This window comes from Sinocyclocheilus anshuiensis, unplaced genomic scaffold (genome assembly GCF_001515605.1).
Source record: "Sinocyclocheilus anshuiensis isolate Anshui unplaced genomic scaffold, SAMN03320099.WGS_v1.1 scaffold283, whole genome shotgun sequence".
NCBI classification, from domain to species: domain Eukaryota; kingdom Metazoa; phylum Chordata; class Actinopteri; order Cypriniformes; family Cyprinidae; genus Sinocyclocheilus; species Sinocyclocheilus anshuiensis.
In genome coordinates this window covers 472,266-491,369 of record NW_015549605.1, presented here as the reverse complement: position 1 = coordinate 491,369, position 19,104 = coordinate 472,266, and the positions used below count along the sequence as shown (strand labels likewise).

At 36.9% G+C, this 19,104-nt stretch overlaps 1 protein-coding gene and 1 long non-coding RNA gene across 3 annotated transcripts in view; one reads left to right on the top strand and one right to left on the bottom strand.

Moving 5' to 3' along the window:
* kcnd2 (potassium voltage-gated channel, Shal-related subfamily, member 2) overlaps positions 1-19,104 on the top strand; it is a 120,488-nt gene that overhangs the window by 54,979 nt on the left and 46,405 nt on the right. The gene's annotated exons all lie outside the window — the stretch shown is intronic.
* Positions 5,086-5,779, bottom strand: LOC107658804 (uncharacterized). The gene is made up of 3 exons (XR_001630832.1): positions 5,718-5,779; positions 5,445-5,534; positions 5,086-5,290 (listed from the first exon to the last, which is right to left on the bottom strand). It is a non-coding gene; the product is annotated as an uncharacterized LOC107658804 (long non-coding RNA).

Genomic DNA, 19,104 nt, shown 5'->3' with positions numbered 1-19,104 from the left:
GAGAGAGTGGGAAGTAGTCCCCCAAACGAAGGTGCTCAGACAGTCTGTCGCCGGCAGACGTGGGTGAGGTCCAAGAACAAATAATCACACACACGTACATAATTACATGAACAATCTACATTGTCTGACTCGATCAAATATGAATGCATTTACAGATGAGCGATTACTACAAATATCCTTCACGCAACAATAGGGCTGTTTAATTTTGGGGGGAAAAATTCTAAATGTGATTTTTCGATAAAAAATGTGAGTTAAAACGCAAAAAGCCAGATTCGCTGTGCTTGTTTGTAGGGCTGCACAATTTGGTGTTTTTATGTACCAATATTGCTCCAAAATAACAATAATTATTATATATATTATATATTATTATAGTTATTATTATATATTATATTATGTATATAGTATGATAAAGTATGTCGTGTTGTAAAGTATGTACATACTGTAATATATAGTGTGTATATATAGTACAGTGCATTTTACTTTGTTAGTTTGTTATTGTTTGTTTACTTATTTATTTGTCTAAATTATGGGAAACAGTCAACAGTTCCCATAAGAAAAACAGCTTAATAAGCATACTAAATAAGATGAAGAATTGTTATTGAAAATATAAAGTGGATGTATATATGTGTGTGTGTGTGTGTGTTTGATCGATCTACTTAGCTCCTCCAAGCTTTATTATTCTATGAATGCGGTTTATGAGCAGTCAGTGTCTTCTGTAAACAATTATTCATGGACTGTGATTCCCTTCAAGCCAAGAGCAACAACCCATATATTGCAGATATAGCAAGCTTGTACAGTCTCATTTATAGAAGTGCAAGACCTTTTTTTCTGTGAATGCTGCTAATGGATTTTTAACACATAAAGCTTCTGTCCACACATAGCCTACGTACATACACAGCTGCTGTTGCTCAGAAACCATCTGCCGTGTTTACTGTACACTGGAACAGCAGGTGAATTAGGTTTCTCCAGCCCAACTGTATTCTGTCTTAGTCTTTCATCATAGACAGAGAGAGAGAGAGAGAGAGAGAGAGACAGGTCTTAATCTCACTATAAAGCTGACCCTCCTTTACTGCGGCTTTATTCATATTGACTGGGTCCATCTGCGCTCTCTCTCTCTGTATCTGCCTCTGTGTCGTGAGAGCTAATTTGTCCTTCATCCTCACTTCTAATAGGAAGTCATTTGGGCCACATAAGGATTCATTATCCTAACAAGTCTTAGAACAGATGGGCTCACATTACCAGGCTAGAGCATTCACCTTGTGAAAGAGAGGAGATGAATAAAGGGGAATAACAAATAATAGACAAAACTGTGAAATTGTGCCGAAAGGGAAACAGAGAAGGAAAGAAAAAGAATATTGCCAGAAACTGTACACAAGTATATGCAAATGCAAAGTAGATGTATTTATATGGTAACTTATATATAAAAAAACATAATTATACATTGTAAAAATAAATGTATTGTTGAATAAAATAGAAATGTTTTGAATGTATTGATTTTTATTATTTTGTATGAATATATTACTTTTATATATTATATATGTTATTTAGTAAAAAAAAATGTATAAATATATATATTATTTTTTTATTTTTTTTTTATAAATATGTGTATTGGAAAAAAGGTATATAAAATATGTAAGTATATATATATATGTGTGTGTGTGTTTATACTAAAATACATATATTTTAAAAATATATAATTATTCAATTTGAACTGTTTTCTTTATTAGATAGATAGATAGATAGATAGATAGATAGATAGATAGATAGATAGATAGATAGATAGATAGATAGATAGATAGATAGATTATTAGATAGATAGATAGATAGATAGATAGATAGATAGATAGATAGATAGATAGATAGGCTTACTTGGTGTCTAATGTACTAATACCCACTGGCACACTTGAATTGCTACCTTGCACATTTCAGAACTCAACGGTGCACAAAATCAAGTATATTTCTGGACTACAGAAATTAGAATGAAGGGGTAGTTGGGGGGAATGAAAAGATTGCCCAAGAGGAAAGGTGAGATGCAGCAGGGAGGTAAAGTATGAAAGAAAAAGATGTAGATCTTTTTCAGGCCTGTATTGACTCTCCTCTCACATAGCTGATCGATAGCTCGGGTAGTAAGAGGTGCTTTGTGATTGAGGCTTATGGTTTGAATGAAGCTTAGAAGGGGTTTGAAGCCACACTGAGTGAGTGAGAGAGCACTGTTAGGAGTATCCCAAATCCCTGCTGTCCGCTCAAATGCAACACGTCCAATAACACTTCAGGGTCACAGGTCAGAATCGGCTTTTATTAGCATTAGCATTGTGCTGACTATGCTTTTGGTGTACTCGACAATTAGTGATTGGCTATTTTATTGGTTTCCATTCAAAAGAATAAGGGTTTTTTACCAAACAGTGTTTGGTTTCCAATGTTGTTATATTTTATTTTAATGCACAACAAGTCCAAACAAAGTAGTCATAATGATATCCAAAATCATAAAAAGTTCCCAGGAGGACTTGAAGGTAAGACTACTAATGCACTTAACAACTTACCAATTTATCATCAAGGTGCTGGCCGGTTCACTTCTAGAGATTTACATGTTCATCCAATAAATGTGTGATAGGCCCATAAACATGACTAGTGTAAGGCTGACACATCACATGATGAATAGCTGGTGGTCAGTGCGACTCTTTTGTCATGGGGTTGTGTCAATAAAAACGGACTCTGTGCGTCAATTCACCAGCGAATCAATCAACGTTCATAAACCATACTGTCATTTTACTGGATTTCTCTCTCGCCCCGTTTCTCTCTCTTTTATGTCTACTCTCTGTGTAAATCAAATTTAATGGCCTATAATAATCACAACAAAATGCTTACATGCGCTTGTACTGTGCGTGCGTAAACAGAGACAGAGCTAGCGCAAATGCTAATGCCTGTGTGATAAGATTCCTCCCTTGTTTTGAGGAAAACAAATGACAGCGGCAAAGTATATAGTCATCATCAGACTGATTTATTCTTATACAGAATCATGAAATGGGAGATAAAGACGGAATAGGACGAGAGTGTCGAGGACAGTTGGGAAATCGGAGTCAGCCCCTCTGTGGCTATGATCGGAAGTCTTGTTTTTCAACCACTCGAGGGTTATTTCGCTATACTCGGGTTTTGAATTCATTCCATGAATGCAACAGTCCCGGATAGTTAATATAACGTTGGGATGAAGATAAGGGTGTGCTTTATGCTTAGTACATTCATGCTCATCTTCCTTCCCCGTCCTATGAGAAGCTGAAGTGTTTTGCCAGAAAGGCACCAGGTTTGTGTAACCATAGCAGCGGTGGCTGAGGGGATATTCCTCAAAGGGTTTGGGAAATGAGGTCTGTGTCATTTAATGTAATCTCCGCAGTCTTTTGTTAACGTGTGAATGTTTAATGGCCGATGGAGGGCCAGTCATCTGTTTTGAAAGAGGAACATGGAAATTGTGTGCGCGACAAACATCCCACGTCCCACTTCACTCATTGCTGGTTCTTTATTGTATGTTCTTTTGGTTTTGAGAGCCTACCCTTATGGGCCCACAGATGAGGGAACTCTCCAGCTCTTCAATTATATATCAGGCTTGTGAATATAAATCAGTATTGGGGAATACAGTAACTAACTAAAAGTAGCAACACTAATACAATTTTTCAGTATAATTTTCAGGGATAGTTCACCTAAAAATGAAAGTTCTGTCATAATTTACTATCCCTCAAGTTGTTCCAAACCTGCATGAGTTTCTTCTGTATAACACAAAATAAGATATTTTGAAGAATGCCGTTAACCAAAGTATGTGGAAAAAATACAATCAAAGTCAATAGCTACTCTCAACCGTTTGCTTACGAACATTTTTCATGAAGGGCCATATGAAATCCATTTATTTTTTTCCCAAATTCCGTTTTATTTCTTTTTTTTTTCAAATTCCATTTTTTCCATTTTAAATTTTTTAGACTGTTTTAATGGTTATATTAGTTTTTATTAATCAAAAAGCATGTCTAATTAATTTAAATCATGAAACTTACAACATTAAACAGCAATTTATTAAAAGTTTAAACAAAAATTGCATTCTTAAGGCCCTAAAAAATGTTTTATTTTTTTTCTCAAATTCAGTTTTATTTTTACAAAATTCTGTTTTCCTGTAATTTTCTGGATTCCATTTTGATGGATTCATTAATATTTCATTAATGATCAAAACCATCTCTAATTGATTTTATGAAAAAAAATATGTATTATTATTTAATTAGTTTATTTTTCCTGTGTTGTGTACATTTTTCTGCTAAATAAATTCTGGAAAATATTTTTTTCTGGTAAATATTCCTTTAAAAATATATATTAAAAGTAATATTTCTGTCACGGTTTATTCAAGTTAAACTGAACATTTATTTTGATGGGTTGCTGTGAAGACCTTAGATTTCTGTTTGTATATGATATAATATGATAGTTTACTCAAAAGAAATGGTAAAATGCTAATGAAGAGACTCTCAGAGCAGTTCTATAGATTATGTTCATGTGTTCATGTACTCATATATTGAGGCGGCAGAGGCTGAAATCGCTGCGAGCGTCACACGCACTTCAGTGTGTAAACAAAACCGCACATCTGCGCCATTCATTCACACAGAGACACATAGAACACATTTAAATAGTCTTTTGCAGCTTATTCACAGACACTAGTCCATGTCGCGTTTTGGTTTAAGTACACTGACCTACTCTTGATTTATCCATCCAAAATTTGGCAAATTCCGTGACATTCCGCGTTATACTTTTGTGTTCAACAGAAGAAAGAAACTTATACAGGTTTGGAACAGCTTGAACAAAATGACTGTATACATTTTATTTTATTGTATAAAATCTTATTTTATAAAATAAAATATAATTTAATCAGCTGTGTTTATTTGATAGATCATATCATCTGATGTAAACATAACATACATGCAGTATGTATATGAATAAAAACATGCACTGAGACCTTAGAGCAGGGGTCTTTTAGGGTTGGAGCTAAACTCTGCAGGACACCGGCCCTCCAGGACCGAGTTTGGAGACCCCTGCCTTAGAGTGTAAAAATTGGCACGAGAAGAGGTTTGTGGTTTACAAATGTGCACATAAATTCAAGAGCACAATCTGGCTGTTGAAAGCATCTGTACAGTATGCGTGTGCGAAACTAGCTGCTAGGGTAATTTGCCGAGAGGTGTGCGTCCCCTGGAGTGGAGGTGGAAGTGAGTGCCGAGAAGAAAGATCCGAGGGAACCGACCTCCAGCGCACATCCACACACTTATACCTTGACACAAACACAATGTAATCCACAGAAATAAATAGAGAAGGACCGAGAACACAGAGAAGAAAAGAACAGTGATGAACGGAGTGTGTCTGGAGGAGATGAGGAACAGCGTCTTCACTACTTCCTGATTTTGACCACCACTGTGGTTCCTCACCTCATGAATATTAATAAGTCGCTTCATCGCCATAGGTGCATTTCTCTTCTTCTCTTCTGGTTCCACCCCTTCAGATCCTTTTATGTAGACCTGATAAAAGAAAGAAAGGATTGTCTTTTGGGATACAAAGAATAGACACACACAAGGCATTGCCATCTAGTTCCCTGAACAGCCAAAATGAAAAAGTCCCTTTCACATGACCTTTTAAAGTATTTCATGAGGGTTTAAGTGGTGTTTGCTTGAACTTTGAGTGTTGTTTGGCACTTTACTTACTGGGAACATTGTGAAAGTCCAATGAAATGTAAGTGACAGATCTTTTCTTCTGTATTGGTAAGTATACCCGAGTGTAAGGATTATAAAAAAAGGGAAAATGTTGGGCAAAGACTTTGTTCTATCGATTGATGATTGGATTTGGAGGTGAAATGGCTCAAATTTACAAGTGGACAAAACTGTTGGAGAAGTCCTGCATACATCTGTTGTTTTCACAGGAAGGTTTAGGTTGATTAAACATTACAAGGTCAAAATATTTTTAAAAAGTTAAATGTATGAACAGATGAATTGATGACAGTAAGATCTACTGTATAACAGGGATGTCCAAACCTGTTCATGGAGGGCCACTGTCCCGCAGGGTTTAGATCCAACCCTAATTAAACACACCTGAACCACAGTAATCAGGGTCTTCAGACTCACTAGAAACTTCCAGGGAGTGTGTTGGAGCTGGTTGAAACTAAACTCTGCAGCATGTTGGCCCTCCAGGAGCAGGATTGGACACCCCTGATCTATAACATATGGAGCCGCAAAAGCAGGAATCTCCAACTCTGATCCTGGAGAGCTACCATGTACCATCCTGCAGACTTCATTTCCAACCCTGCTCCAACACACCTGCCTGTAATTGTCAAGTAGCCCTGAACTCCTTGATTAGCTGGTTTCAGGTGTGTTTGATTGGAGTTGGAGCTGAAATCTGCAGGACAGTAGCTTTCCAGGATGAGAAGAAAGAGATGGGAAGAGAAACTGCAAAATACTTGCGTTCCCTCAAGAAACTTCAAGTTTGCTTCTCAAACTTTTGTGATGGAAATAATATGAGGTGAGAGGAAAAACTATATTTCACGTATTGTGTTTCTCAGGAGAATGCAATAGTTTTGTGAGAGAACAAATTTTTTGAGAGCAAACGCAAAGTTTCTCGGGTTGAGCCATGTTCTCTTTGGGGAACGCAATTACATGCATTTAAAAAACAGGTACATTATAATTTCATGTTAACTTTAAAGAAGAAAAGAGAAAAGACATAAAACAGCAAACATGCTTTTTTTCCTACACGCTTTTCCTTTCTCTCACTTTGTCTCTTCCTGTGACGGTTGTTGGCCAGTGTTGTTGCGAGACCCCGTGACGCTGCAGGCTTTGGAACAGCTGCGGAGCCGGCAGGCTTTTTGGGTTGAGTCCTGCTACTGTTTTGTGAAAGCTGCATCAGACAGTGCGTAGGCACTCCTGTCTTCTCTCCTCCTCTCTTCTCTAACTCTTCTTAGCTATTCCCTTTCCATCTCTAAAGAGTACCAGATGCAAAGAAACAAGCCAGCTTTCATCTTAGGCTCTCAAAAAGCCTTTCATCCTGGTATGAATGTGTGTGCGTGTGACAGAGAGAGATACATACTAGATGTTTCTGAGCTATTTCCTTCAAGGTTTCAATTGTCATCATCAACGCTGTTACTTACGGAACATTCTGGATGAGAGAGACGTCAGACGAGCACGCACAATCATCTCTTACATTTTAGAAGGACAATTTTCATTATCCTGAGAGTGCTTACCGTCTTCGCACACACACAGATACACACACCTGCAGTCGAGAGCTACTCAGAACCCTTCTTGTTGCCAAAAAATACCTGCTTTGCCTAAAAGCTTTGTGGGTAATTTCTGTTATTGTCTCTCACTTGCTATTTCTTGCTTTCTGTCTGTCTTTCTCCCCGTTTATCTCTCTCTTGTTTTTTGTGAGTGTAGAAAGCTTGTTGAGATTGCAGGAGTGTGTCTGATGAAGGGTGATCAGTCCACAGGCACGTCACCGGTAAAATAACGGCAGATAAGAGGGTTCTGATGAAAGGTGCTGGACCAGGCCCTGCTGTCTTTGGTGTAGAGTGCTGTCAGGGTCTCTGGGGGGCCTCGCTTTGGGTTTTATCGCCTTGCTGGAAAGTGGAAACAGCAGGAAGAAGTATCTCACTCCAAACGGAATGCCTGTGCAAAGAAATTAAACTTTGTGGCATATGTTGATGTTGATTCGCAGAAATGTGGAGAAAGGTGGCTCTGGGACGTCATGCACTTTGTAAATGTGATGCTGTGCGATTTTTGATGTTAATTGTATTCTGTAATTGCAGAATACATGTTTGCTTTACAGCTCTGTGAGTTTTGATTGCAAATGTGTGTGTGTGCCTAATGTTCTCCTATGGACTTGAAATAAGCCAGATTAGGGGCGTAAAGCAACTACTCAGAACACCCTGAAAGCTACAAAGCAACTTGCAAAAAAGAACTATGAGGCAGCTCTCCTGTTGCTTTATATAATAACTATAGGTTCAGCTAGAGAGTTCTCTGTCATTGCTTTTTTGCCTGTTCTCCATTGGGGCCTTGGGGAACCCATGTAAGACTAATTTTATTTATGTTAAGATTATCCCAAGAGGATAGTAAAACCTGAAATCACATATAGACTTAGGGCGTATGACTTCGGTCAGTAACCAACCACCCAGATCACCTTAAAAAAACACATTAAACATTTAGAATGTCTTAGCAATACAATAGCAATACCCTGAAATCATAATGAAAAGTTTGACAGGATTTTCCCACTTATATATTTTCTTTATAATGTAACATCTAGTTCTCTCGTTGCTGTATATTATAACTGTAGGTTCAGTTAGAGAGCCTTGTTATCTCTTCTTTTGCCTGTTCTCCATTGGGGCCTTAGGAATCCATGTAAGACTATTTTTATTTTTTTTCCGTTAAAATTATCCCAAGGGGATAGTAAAATCTGAAATCACCTATAGACTTGGGGCATGGGTCAGTAACCAATCACCCAGATCACCTTAAAAACACTTTAAAAACATTTAGAATGTCTTAGAAATACCATAGCAATACCCTGAAATAGTAATGAAAAGTTTGACTGGATTTTCCCACTTCTTTTCTTCAGAAAATTTAAAATGTAGTTCTCTCTTGTTGCTGTATATAATAACTGTAGGTTCAGTTAGAGAGCCTTGTCATCTCCTCTTTTGCCTGTTCACCATTGGGACCTTGGGAGCCTGTCTAAGACTGAATGGAATGAATTATATTCTGACCTCTCTGTCTTCCTCCTCTCTCGTCTTCCTCTCTCTTGTCTCATGGTGCTAGAATAAAGCATAAAGTTTGAGTTGTGGAGGGTACTGCGATGGCGCTCTGGAGAGCTGAGCTGGCCCGATTCAGACACGCCACCCAAGGATCATAAATCTGCTCCTCGCGTCAGTGCGGCGATCAGCTTGTGGGCCCCTTTAGTCTCTCCCACTGTGTAGATGTGCTGGGAGTGGAGACGGAGAACAGGTTTATTGCCTGCCTTATGGAGATTAGCTCCATCCCAAATGAGTCACTTATCCTATGCCTGACACTTTAGTGAAGATAAGCACTCTGTCTAGGGGACAGCTGCATTTGCACACTTTGATTTCACCGTAGCACTGCAGAGAAAAACGGTCACAAATCCTAAAAAGATTCCTCTGTGTAGGCCTCCATTGTTGTGCAATGTTTTTGTCGCACTTTTTTGATAAATTGATGTTAAAGGTGCATACATTGGCATTAATAAATGCTAGTTGATATGAAATCAAAATTGAGCCAATTTAGTTCTCGATGTGCATTCATGGTCTTATTGTGAACTATTGTGAGCTACTTTTCTAATCAGATGACATCATCAAGTCCTGTCATTTTTTTAGCCCCTCCCTTCTAAAAACTTAGCTCCATTCTGGTGTGTCACACCAACTTTTTACAATCCAATCAGTTAACAAATAATAAAGTCCTACATTTAATTGTATTATCCCGTTTCATTCGGAAATGCATCAAATTATGTAAGTAAACTGGGTTGCAAACACTAGGGGTGTAACGGTACACACTTTCGTACCAAAAACTTTACGATCGGTACGCATGTGTATATTGACTTTAAATGTTCAATCATTTAGTGCCATTGCCACTGCTCAATCTATTTACAAAGCAGACATTGTAAACAGCTTGGCAAATAGTAGTGCCACAGATATCTCTCTTCTATCCAAATGAAAAAGTTACCCACTCTTGGGAAATAAAACTTACGCACACACAGGTGGAAAATCCTAACCTCTCACTCCCCCAAAGGACCCAACCCTACCCCACTTTCTCCAAGCCTCTCGATAAATGAAAAGACCCTTTCTCTCTGCTCAGCACTGATGGAGAGATACACTTGTCGCTGCAGACCAGGATATAAACTGGCAATCCTCGCTCGGGCTCATCACTTTAAAACCTATGAAAATGGGGGATCAGAGCTAATCTCCTCCACCCACTAATAGTGCTACGTTTGATTGGATAATCTGTCAAGCGGCAGATAAGCTCAGCTCTTTCTCTGACTGAGGGAAGAGGATGTGAGACAGCTCATAATTCCCACCCAGAGCAAAAAAGTCACTCCTCACTCCTTAACTCCACTCCACACTGGCTTATTTCCCTTGGTTTGATGGGTTACGACTTAAAGATCCATAAAATTTGAATATTTGCCTTTGTTTTTATCTTAAAGTGTTTTTGAGGTATTTTGAGGTAAACCATAACATATGAATTGCACAAGCATGCTATTCAAGCCCAACTTTTTACAAAAATGAGTTTTAGGTTTAAAATTATAATATTCAGAAGTATTTGGATGCTTTCTGGTTGTCGTGATATAGTTTGTATATATTTAAATATGGCTTAAAGGGATAGTTAACCAAAAAATGAAACACAAACAGATATTTTGAAGAATATTTCGACTATTTTGTCCATCTAATGAAAGTTAATGGGGTCCAAAAGAACCCCTTTCAACCCAATTGACTTTCATTGATGGAGATAAAAAGCACCAAAACATTTTTCAAAATATCTTCTTTTGTGTTCCAAAGAAGAAAGTCATACATGATTTTCATGAATGACATGAGAGTGAGTAAATGATGACAAATTATTAATTTATCCTTTTAGCGGGTATGTAGCAAATGTCTACCGTTTTCCCAATCCTGTCAGGTTGGCCTTGTTAGTGTGGCTTCAGTCTGAGCAATCAGGGCTTATTGTTGGACAGGGCTGAAGGTGAGCGCCTGCTCTTAACCTGGCTGGAATATAAATGAGGGATTAACATAGCCGTTCAAGTGGCTTCTGTTCTCCTGATATCCCCAGTTGTGTTTTTCACGAAAGGCCCAGTCTGCTCTCGCATGAGTGAAACCCACCTGCTCACTGTCTGCTCCGGTTTTTGGCTCCTGGCCAGTCAGACACGTCGGGAGAACAGGAGCTATGTGCTAATGTCTCCCCGACAGATTCCCCCACAGAAGCTCATTTGGGGTTTGCTCACGCAGCGGGAGGACAGGAAGGGTTGGAGAAAAGAATGATGGAAGACACTGAAAAAGGCAGACATGCCGGAGAAAGAATGAAAGAAAGAAACCTGAATGAATGAACAAACAAATGAAAGAAAGTGAGTGAACAACCAAAAATGAATGAATGAATGAAAGAGAATTAAGTAGCATACTTTAAAATATGAAATATGTTATTTTCTAATTGTTTTATCAGTTGTTGTTTTATTATTATTTAATATGTGATGTAATAGACTATATATTGAATAATAATAATAAATTAAATGATTAAAATAATGAACAAACAAACAAGAATGAACAAACCAATGAAAGTAACAGTGTATTTATACACTACAATATATATATATATACTATACTATACTATGCACGCACACACACACGTATGTATTTAATTTAATTAATATTATACAAAACACATCTATCATGTCATATATTAAATAATAATAATAATACATTAAATTATTAAAAAAATGAACAAACAAGAATGAATCAATGAAAGAGATCAAAGCATTTTTTTTAAATATTATTTTTTCAATAATAATTATAATTATTATTATTATACAAATGCATTTATTATAAAAACATTACATTGTTATTTTTTTATTGCATTTCAAAATAAATGACAGAAAACACTTTACACAGTATGATGTTCTTCAGGGAAACCCTGCAAAGGATCTCTGTTTGTACCCCTGATTGGGGTTTTGGGCTTAAATTAATTTTAGGCTTTTTATTAAATTGTTTCTGTGGACTTTTAATGGAGATACAGAACAAAAGATATAATTAACCACAGAACAGAAGGAAGAAATGTGACACAACTCTCGTAGCATTCCATGGTGTCTTTCTTCTCATTGTATTTATAAAACAAAATACAAAAATAATACACAATAAGTTTAGCTTAAATCACTTGTCGCTGTGCTGGTTTCAAGTAATTAATTTTAGGCTTTTTATTAATAATAATGTTCCTGTGGGTGTTTAATGGAGAAGCAGAACAAACTATATAATTAAACATAGAACAGGAGGAAGAAATGTAGCATGTTCATCCAAATGACTAAATTTACATTAAATATCTGCTCAATTCTAGATGACCCTTGGATCATATCTGTCATAGTGTTGATCAAAGTCATAATGGCACAGTGTTCATAGTTAGTTCACTAATTAGGCTGTATAAATTAACTGTCATTATTCCATCCCTTTCAATTTGCATTAACATGAAGAGCACACTTGTTCTGTGACCCTGCTCTTGTCCTGTCATCTCCTCACTGCCCTGCTCTTGTTCTAATTTTTCTTCCAACAGACCTTAGTCAGAGTTGAAGCCATATTTAATTTGCCATTAACGAAAATGAGGCTGTGAGGGACAGAAGTGCAGACTGTTGAATTGATTGTATTGTTTCAAAGGAAAAGTTAAAAAAATGAAAAACTGCTGAAAATGTACTCACCCTCAGGCCATCCGAGATGTAGATGAGTTTGTTTCTTCAGATTTTGAGTAATTTAGCATTATGTCACTTGTTCACCAATGGATCCTCTTCAGTGAATGGGTGCCGTCAGAATGAGAGTCCAAACAGCTGATAAAACATCACAGTAATTCCCAAGTTATCTACACAACATTTTGTGAGGCGAAAATCTGTGTGTTTGTACAAGAAACACGTTTATACCGTTGCTTTGGCTGAAATACTCCATAATATTGCTTTCTCCAGTGAAAAATGCTGTTTGTTCATAGTAATTACTAATATTTTGTATTTTATTTCTGTTCTCAGACATGACACCCCTGCTAGTTATGGTTGTGTAGTTTTGGTACGAACGTCTCACACAGATGCTGCCCGTCTGTGTCATATCTTCTCTTGTGTACTTGTGTGGGAGTTTAAAGGTGTCAACAAGCTATCAGTGAAGTGAAGTGAAGTGACATGTGGCCAAGTATGGTTACCCATACTAGGAATTAGTGCTCTGCATTTAACCCATCCTAAGTGCGCGCACACAGCAATGAACACACACACCGTGAACACACACCCGGAGCAGTGGGCAGCCATTTATGCTGCGGCGCCCGGGGAGCAGTTGGGGGTTCGGTGCCTTGCTCAAGAGCACCTCAGTCGTGGTATTGAAGGTGGAAGAGAGCGCTGGTTATTCACTCCCCCCACCTACAATTCCTGCCGGACCGGAGACTCGAACTCGCAACCTTTGGGTTACGAGTCCGACTCTCTAACCATTAGGCCACGACTTCCCCTCAGGTGCCCTGCTTTAGCAACCTCAATCAGATGCTTCACCAATCATATCTTTGAAGTGTCTCCATTTCTCAGCGTGCGTTTAGCTGTCCAGCAATGTAGACGCGAGCCACGCTGAATTTCACATTTGATGCGAGTTCAACAATTATCTGTAATCTCTCTTTCGCTCAGGCCAGAAAGCACTTTTCTCATTTGAAGTCTGTTTCGGTTCAATTGTCTGCATTAGAGTGCAGCAAACAGTATTGAACTCTTGACTGCATTACCCTTGATCTAGATAAGTACCAAGCATAAAACAAAGCGACACCCACTGTTTTTATCAGCCTGGGATGAGGCGGGTGGTGAAGGGACCAGCAGAGACCAATAGAAAACAAATTAGCTTAGTATCTGATGGCTTACAGGAGTGTTAAGGCAGCATGAAATAATAAATGTCGATGGTGTTATTGTTCATGATTTATCAGTGCATGTTATTACAAAGAAGAAAAAACTAGAAAAATTAACCATAATTTTTTGCACATCACAATATGCCAATCACAGCATTTTGCTTATTTGTAGAGTGTACAGTGACCACTAAACATTAAATTTGACCATTGTCCCAGGAAACCAGTGTCATTTGCTGTCTGTCTATCTGTCTATCTATCTATCATCTATCTGTCTATCTATCTATCATCTATCTATCTGTCTATCTATCGATCATCTATCATCTATCTATCTGTCTGTCTATATTAGTTAATGAAATTAATAAATTAATACAATAAAATAAATATAGTAAAATAATATACTAAATTAATAAATAATAAATCCAGCTTATAAGTTTCTCGTAGTATTCCATGGTCTCATTCTTCTCATTAAAAAAAAAAATACAAATAAAAAATACAATAAATTAAAAAATAGTAAAATAAATATAGGCCCGGTTTCACAGACGGGGCTTAGACTAAGCCAGGATTAGATCATAGTTCAATTAATCAATTTTTATAAACGTGCTTAGAAAAAACATTACTGGTGTGCATCTTGAGACAAAACAAAGGCACTGATATATTTTAAGATCAGTCAATGCAAGTTTCTTTCAGTTGAAACAGCTCAGACTTACATTTTAGTCTAGGACTAGGCTTAAACCTTGTCTGTGAAACCGGGGGATAAACTACTACATTAATAAATAGTAAATTCAGCAAAATCATTTGTCACTTTGCTTGTTTCAAGTCTCGTAGTACTCCATGGTCACTTTCTTTGAATAGAATAAAATTAAATTTAATTAAATTTAAAAAAATTAATAAATAATAAATTCAGCTTAAAACACTTTACACTTTATTCTTTAAATTAAATTAAATCAATTGTCACCATGTTGGTTTCAAGTCTCTCACAGCATTCCATCCCTTTCCTCTCAACATAAAAATAATAATATAAATTAATTAATTAAAAATAATAAATTCAACTTAAATCGTTTGTGTTGTAATTTTTCCATAAAATGTTGTGATAATCAAGAATCAAGAACAACTACAATATATTACCAAAAGTGTACGGATACCCAAAACAACATACCTACATGTGCTTGCTGAACATTTAATTTTCATTAAATTCTCTAGAATGTCATATAATGTATGCCAGAGCATTAATATTTGGTCTTCATTGGAATTAAGGGGCCTATTCAAACCCTTTAATTAGAAGGAAATGTCCATATACTTTTAGCCCTGTAGTGTCTCTCAACAGTCTGTGCCATTACAGGATTAAATCATAGCCTACATTAAGCCTTCAGTATCCTGACCGACCGTGTCCTTCACTCACAATTATCATGCGATCTCTGGCGGACTTGTAAATTATTCAACACTTCATGTACTAAGCCGCTCTCGTTTACTTTTGGTAATGGCATGCAGTGAAAATTGTTTCATCAGCTTTTTGTGTATGTGTGTGTGTGCGTGTTATACTCTATATTTTATGCGTTGTCCTTTCGGCGTTCAGCTTGAATTAACATTTAGGTCTTTATAAATGTTACACGAGCCCTTTCCCCTGCGTCTTTTAATATTCGTCGTTTACAGAGCAACACATATCAGTGTATGTTTACATCTTAGTGTATGTTTGTGTGCATTTGCCGGATTGTTATTAGAATATTCATCTTCTGTGCTAATCTTCCCTCTGCTGAAAATGCTCTGTTCATTTTTCCATGCCCAGTGGGCTGTTTAAAATAAAGAGATAGTGTGTTAAATATTAGTCTGCTTGAACAATATATGTTTGACGTGTTTACTTGAAGAACAAAAAAGCAGAGGAAAGTGCAGCCCAGTCAGCGAATTACAGGCCAAATTCCCTAGAGAAAGAGCAGTTAACTTGAATTTACCTTCTTTTTGCTTGATTGCGCCATCTAGATATGTGAAATTATGTCTTTCCAGAGCTGCTCCGGGGTAAAGATAGATTGCACATTCTCAGTTAGAGGAACAGAGGGAGAGAGTGAGAATTAGATTTGTATTCCTGCACACAGGAGAAAGGTTTTTGTTTCATGCATTGATTCTCAGCACTGAGAGATTCAAAACAACAGTTGGCACTGAATTCATATCATCCCTCTTCAGTTCGAGCTAATGACCAAATTAGAATTGTATTGAACTAAGACACTGGCATAAAACATTATTTCATAATATCAATACACATACATCGTGTAGTGTGCTTCAGCAAATGCCCTTTGTTAGTGTATGAATAGATTAGCCTTGAAGTCTGATTCATTTTAGCTAACTGATTTGAGTCATCACTCAAAAGTGTTCACAAAATGTGCTCCCTCAAAAGTACCACCATTATTTTTACTTAAATATTTGGTTAAATACCACTGTTTATCACTGTTTTATTGAAACCAATATGCTGTTGTGTTGTGTATTTTTTTCCAAAAATAGTAGATGTTTTTGAAGTATAATAACAATATATCTGTACCATATCGTCTGCACATTGTCCGTTTTTGTCATGTCAGTTTTTATTATGTTTTAACATCGGTTTGCTTTTTTTGCTTTTTTTTCAGTTGAAATATATTATTTATTTAATTAATAATTTCACTTAAAAGGTTAATCACTTTAATAATTAAATTAATAATTTTACAATTTATTTAATAATTCATATTAAAATAATATAACTGATTTAACTAACTAGTAATAATATAATAATTTAATTTAATAACACTTAATATGCTAAAAAATTGATATATATTAATTTTTCATAATCTACATTATAGTATCTTGATGCTTAAATTTTAGGCTTTAATTTTTTTTTTTTTTTTTTATTGTGTGTATATCAGCTATTTTTTGGTTATTAACCATAACATGGAAATAATTATAGGCTTATCGGCTCAGGCAGAATTTTATTTCTGTGCATTTCATCAAGCGTAGCGTTAGTTCTGGCAGGTCACGTTAGTCAAGCTCGCATCAGCTGACCTTCAGCTGATCCCCATCTACCTATAGGAATACGACACCTAAGCATTCATATATAAGGTCCCTCAGTATTATCTGCAGTTTTCGCATTGCTCAATAGCTAATTACCCTCCTCCATCCCCAACTCCTCCTCTGTCAGTCGGGATTCAGCCTTCTGATTCTCCTTGAATCAGACTAATTCTAAAATGTGTACATAAAATGATTGAACTTTAACAATATCTGCAATACATTTATGTTAGTTCTGTTCTGTTTAACCTGGGGGGTTATTGCTGCTCTCCCTGCTCTCATCCATGCTAGGCTGCATGGATGCGCAGGGAGTTCTTGCCCAGAACAGAACCATACCGCCAATCCAAACTGTATGCTAATTGTCAATCATCTTTGACGATAGTGGTCCTGACAGAACTGCCTTTATGGTGCTTTAACGTTCTTTTTTTTTTCTTTTTTTTTTTAAAGCAAAAGATAGATTTACTGTATAGATTTACTAAATAATAACAGAATTTGCAGTTTGGGGGAACTATTATTTATATATATATATATATATATATATATATATATAAAACATGGAATTAATTATCTGTTTATCAGTATCAGCCAGAATTTTATTGTTGTGCATTTACTGAAAAGCAAGAGTATATAACTGCTTAAATTTAGTAAATAATCACTGAATTTGCAGTTTGGGTGAACTATCCCTTTAAATTTTTTCCCTCGAGTTGAGTTATTTGCAAATGTATAACAGTGAATGAATTATGCGTTAACAAATCAAAAATTACTAGAATGGATGAAAATTTAGCAGAAATCACTGTGGGATGTGTGTATGTGTGTTTGTATTTTCCCTGATGTCTTTAGATTCTAGTTCATTCCATCAGCGAGTCCTTAGTGTTTAATTAGGCAGCTTATGGAAAGCCCTCTGGATTCCCACAAACTGGCCCTTCATCTACCGAACACAACATCTACACACATCATGCATTCTCAAACATACACACACACACACACCATGGAGACATTTACTAACCTTCACATACGCCAGCCGATATTAGTATGCAACAGTGTTTGCGGAAGAGAATGTTTCCATGGCCAGAAGGAATCTTTAGAAACATAAGCTCTGTTTAACCAGCCATTAAACCTTGATGAGCGCAAATACGGTTGCCCTCAGCTACACCGCGTGGAAAAATGGCACAGGAGGCATGGGTGTGAAAATGAAGGGAGAGGAAGATTATGTGGTGTTGGGAAGAGTGAGACTTTGATGGTAGAATCTTTTTTTCGGATCCAGATTTCTAATTCAGCTGTCCAGACTTCCAGTCCAGCAATGGGCTTTGTAGAAAGAAAAAAAAAAGACGTGAATGAAAGCAAAGCAAAGAAAAGACATCAGTCTGCCGTGTTCGGGTGCAGAAAGGTGGATGGAGATCGCTAAGGATCCTTCCTTTGAATGAACTGAAAGAGGGATGTGCTTGAGAAAGAAAAGGCATCTCTTTTATCAGTCCAGACATGATAGAAAGCTCACCGCTGAGAGAAATAAAACATACACAGATAGAGTCCCGCTGTCTTTGTCGTAACCTTGGCATCAGTTCGTTTGTGGGAACATACTGTGTCAATGTGCTTGTTTCATCAAAAGGGATTGGTGCTGCTTATGTGGGCAAAGGAGATTAGTTTTGGACGTTTTGTGTTTCCAAGTATTACAAGAAACACATGTGGCAAGCCCATGTAATCTGTCTTTATTTTTCATAGGCTTAAAAAAAATACAGGCCAGATATCATAGTGAAAGAGGCAAGATTGGGATATTTTATTATGGTGTCGTGTTTGTTCTGAGTCATTATCATACAATCTCTTGCAACCAAACGTATGACTAGTACAGTATAGTCTTATTTATTATTACTCCACACACTAAGATGGGATGAGGCGGTCTGACTTGCATAAAAAACATCCAATGACATTTTCTGTGCAGTTTCGGGCTTCATTTGATGCTTCAAATAAAACTATTCCTTTCAGTTTGTTCTTTCGCTGCCATGCCAATTGTTTTTATCACAGACACAGGATTGTGGGATATTATTAGTAGGGAAGTGACCAAATGAAGGCATTTAAATGTAAGAAAGTTTTGGCATGGATGGAAATGAAGATGGATGGATGGGTGGATGGATACATGGGTGGTTGGTTGGATGGATATGATGATGGATGGATGGATAGATGGACGGACGGATGGATGGATGGATACATGTTTGGTTGGTTCGTTGTGGGATGGATACATTGATGGATGGACGAAAGGAAGGACGGACGGATACATGGATGGATGGATGGATATGTTGATGGATGTATGGAGACGAGGTTGGTTGGATGGATGGATAATAATAATAATAATTAATAATTCATTACATTTATATAGTGCTTTTCTGGGTACTCAAAGCGCTTTACATGAAAGGGGGGAATCTCCTCAACCACCACCAGTGTGCAGCATCCACCTGGATGATGCGACGGCAGCCATATTGCA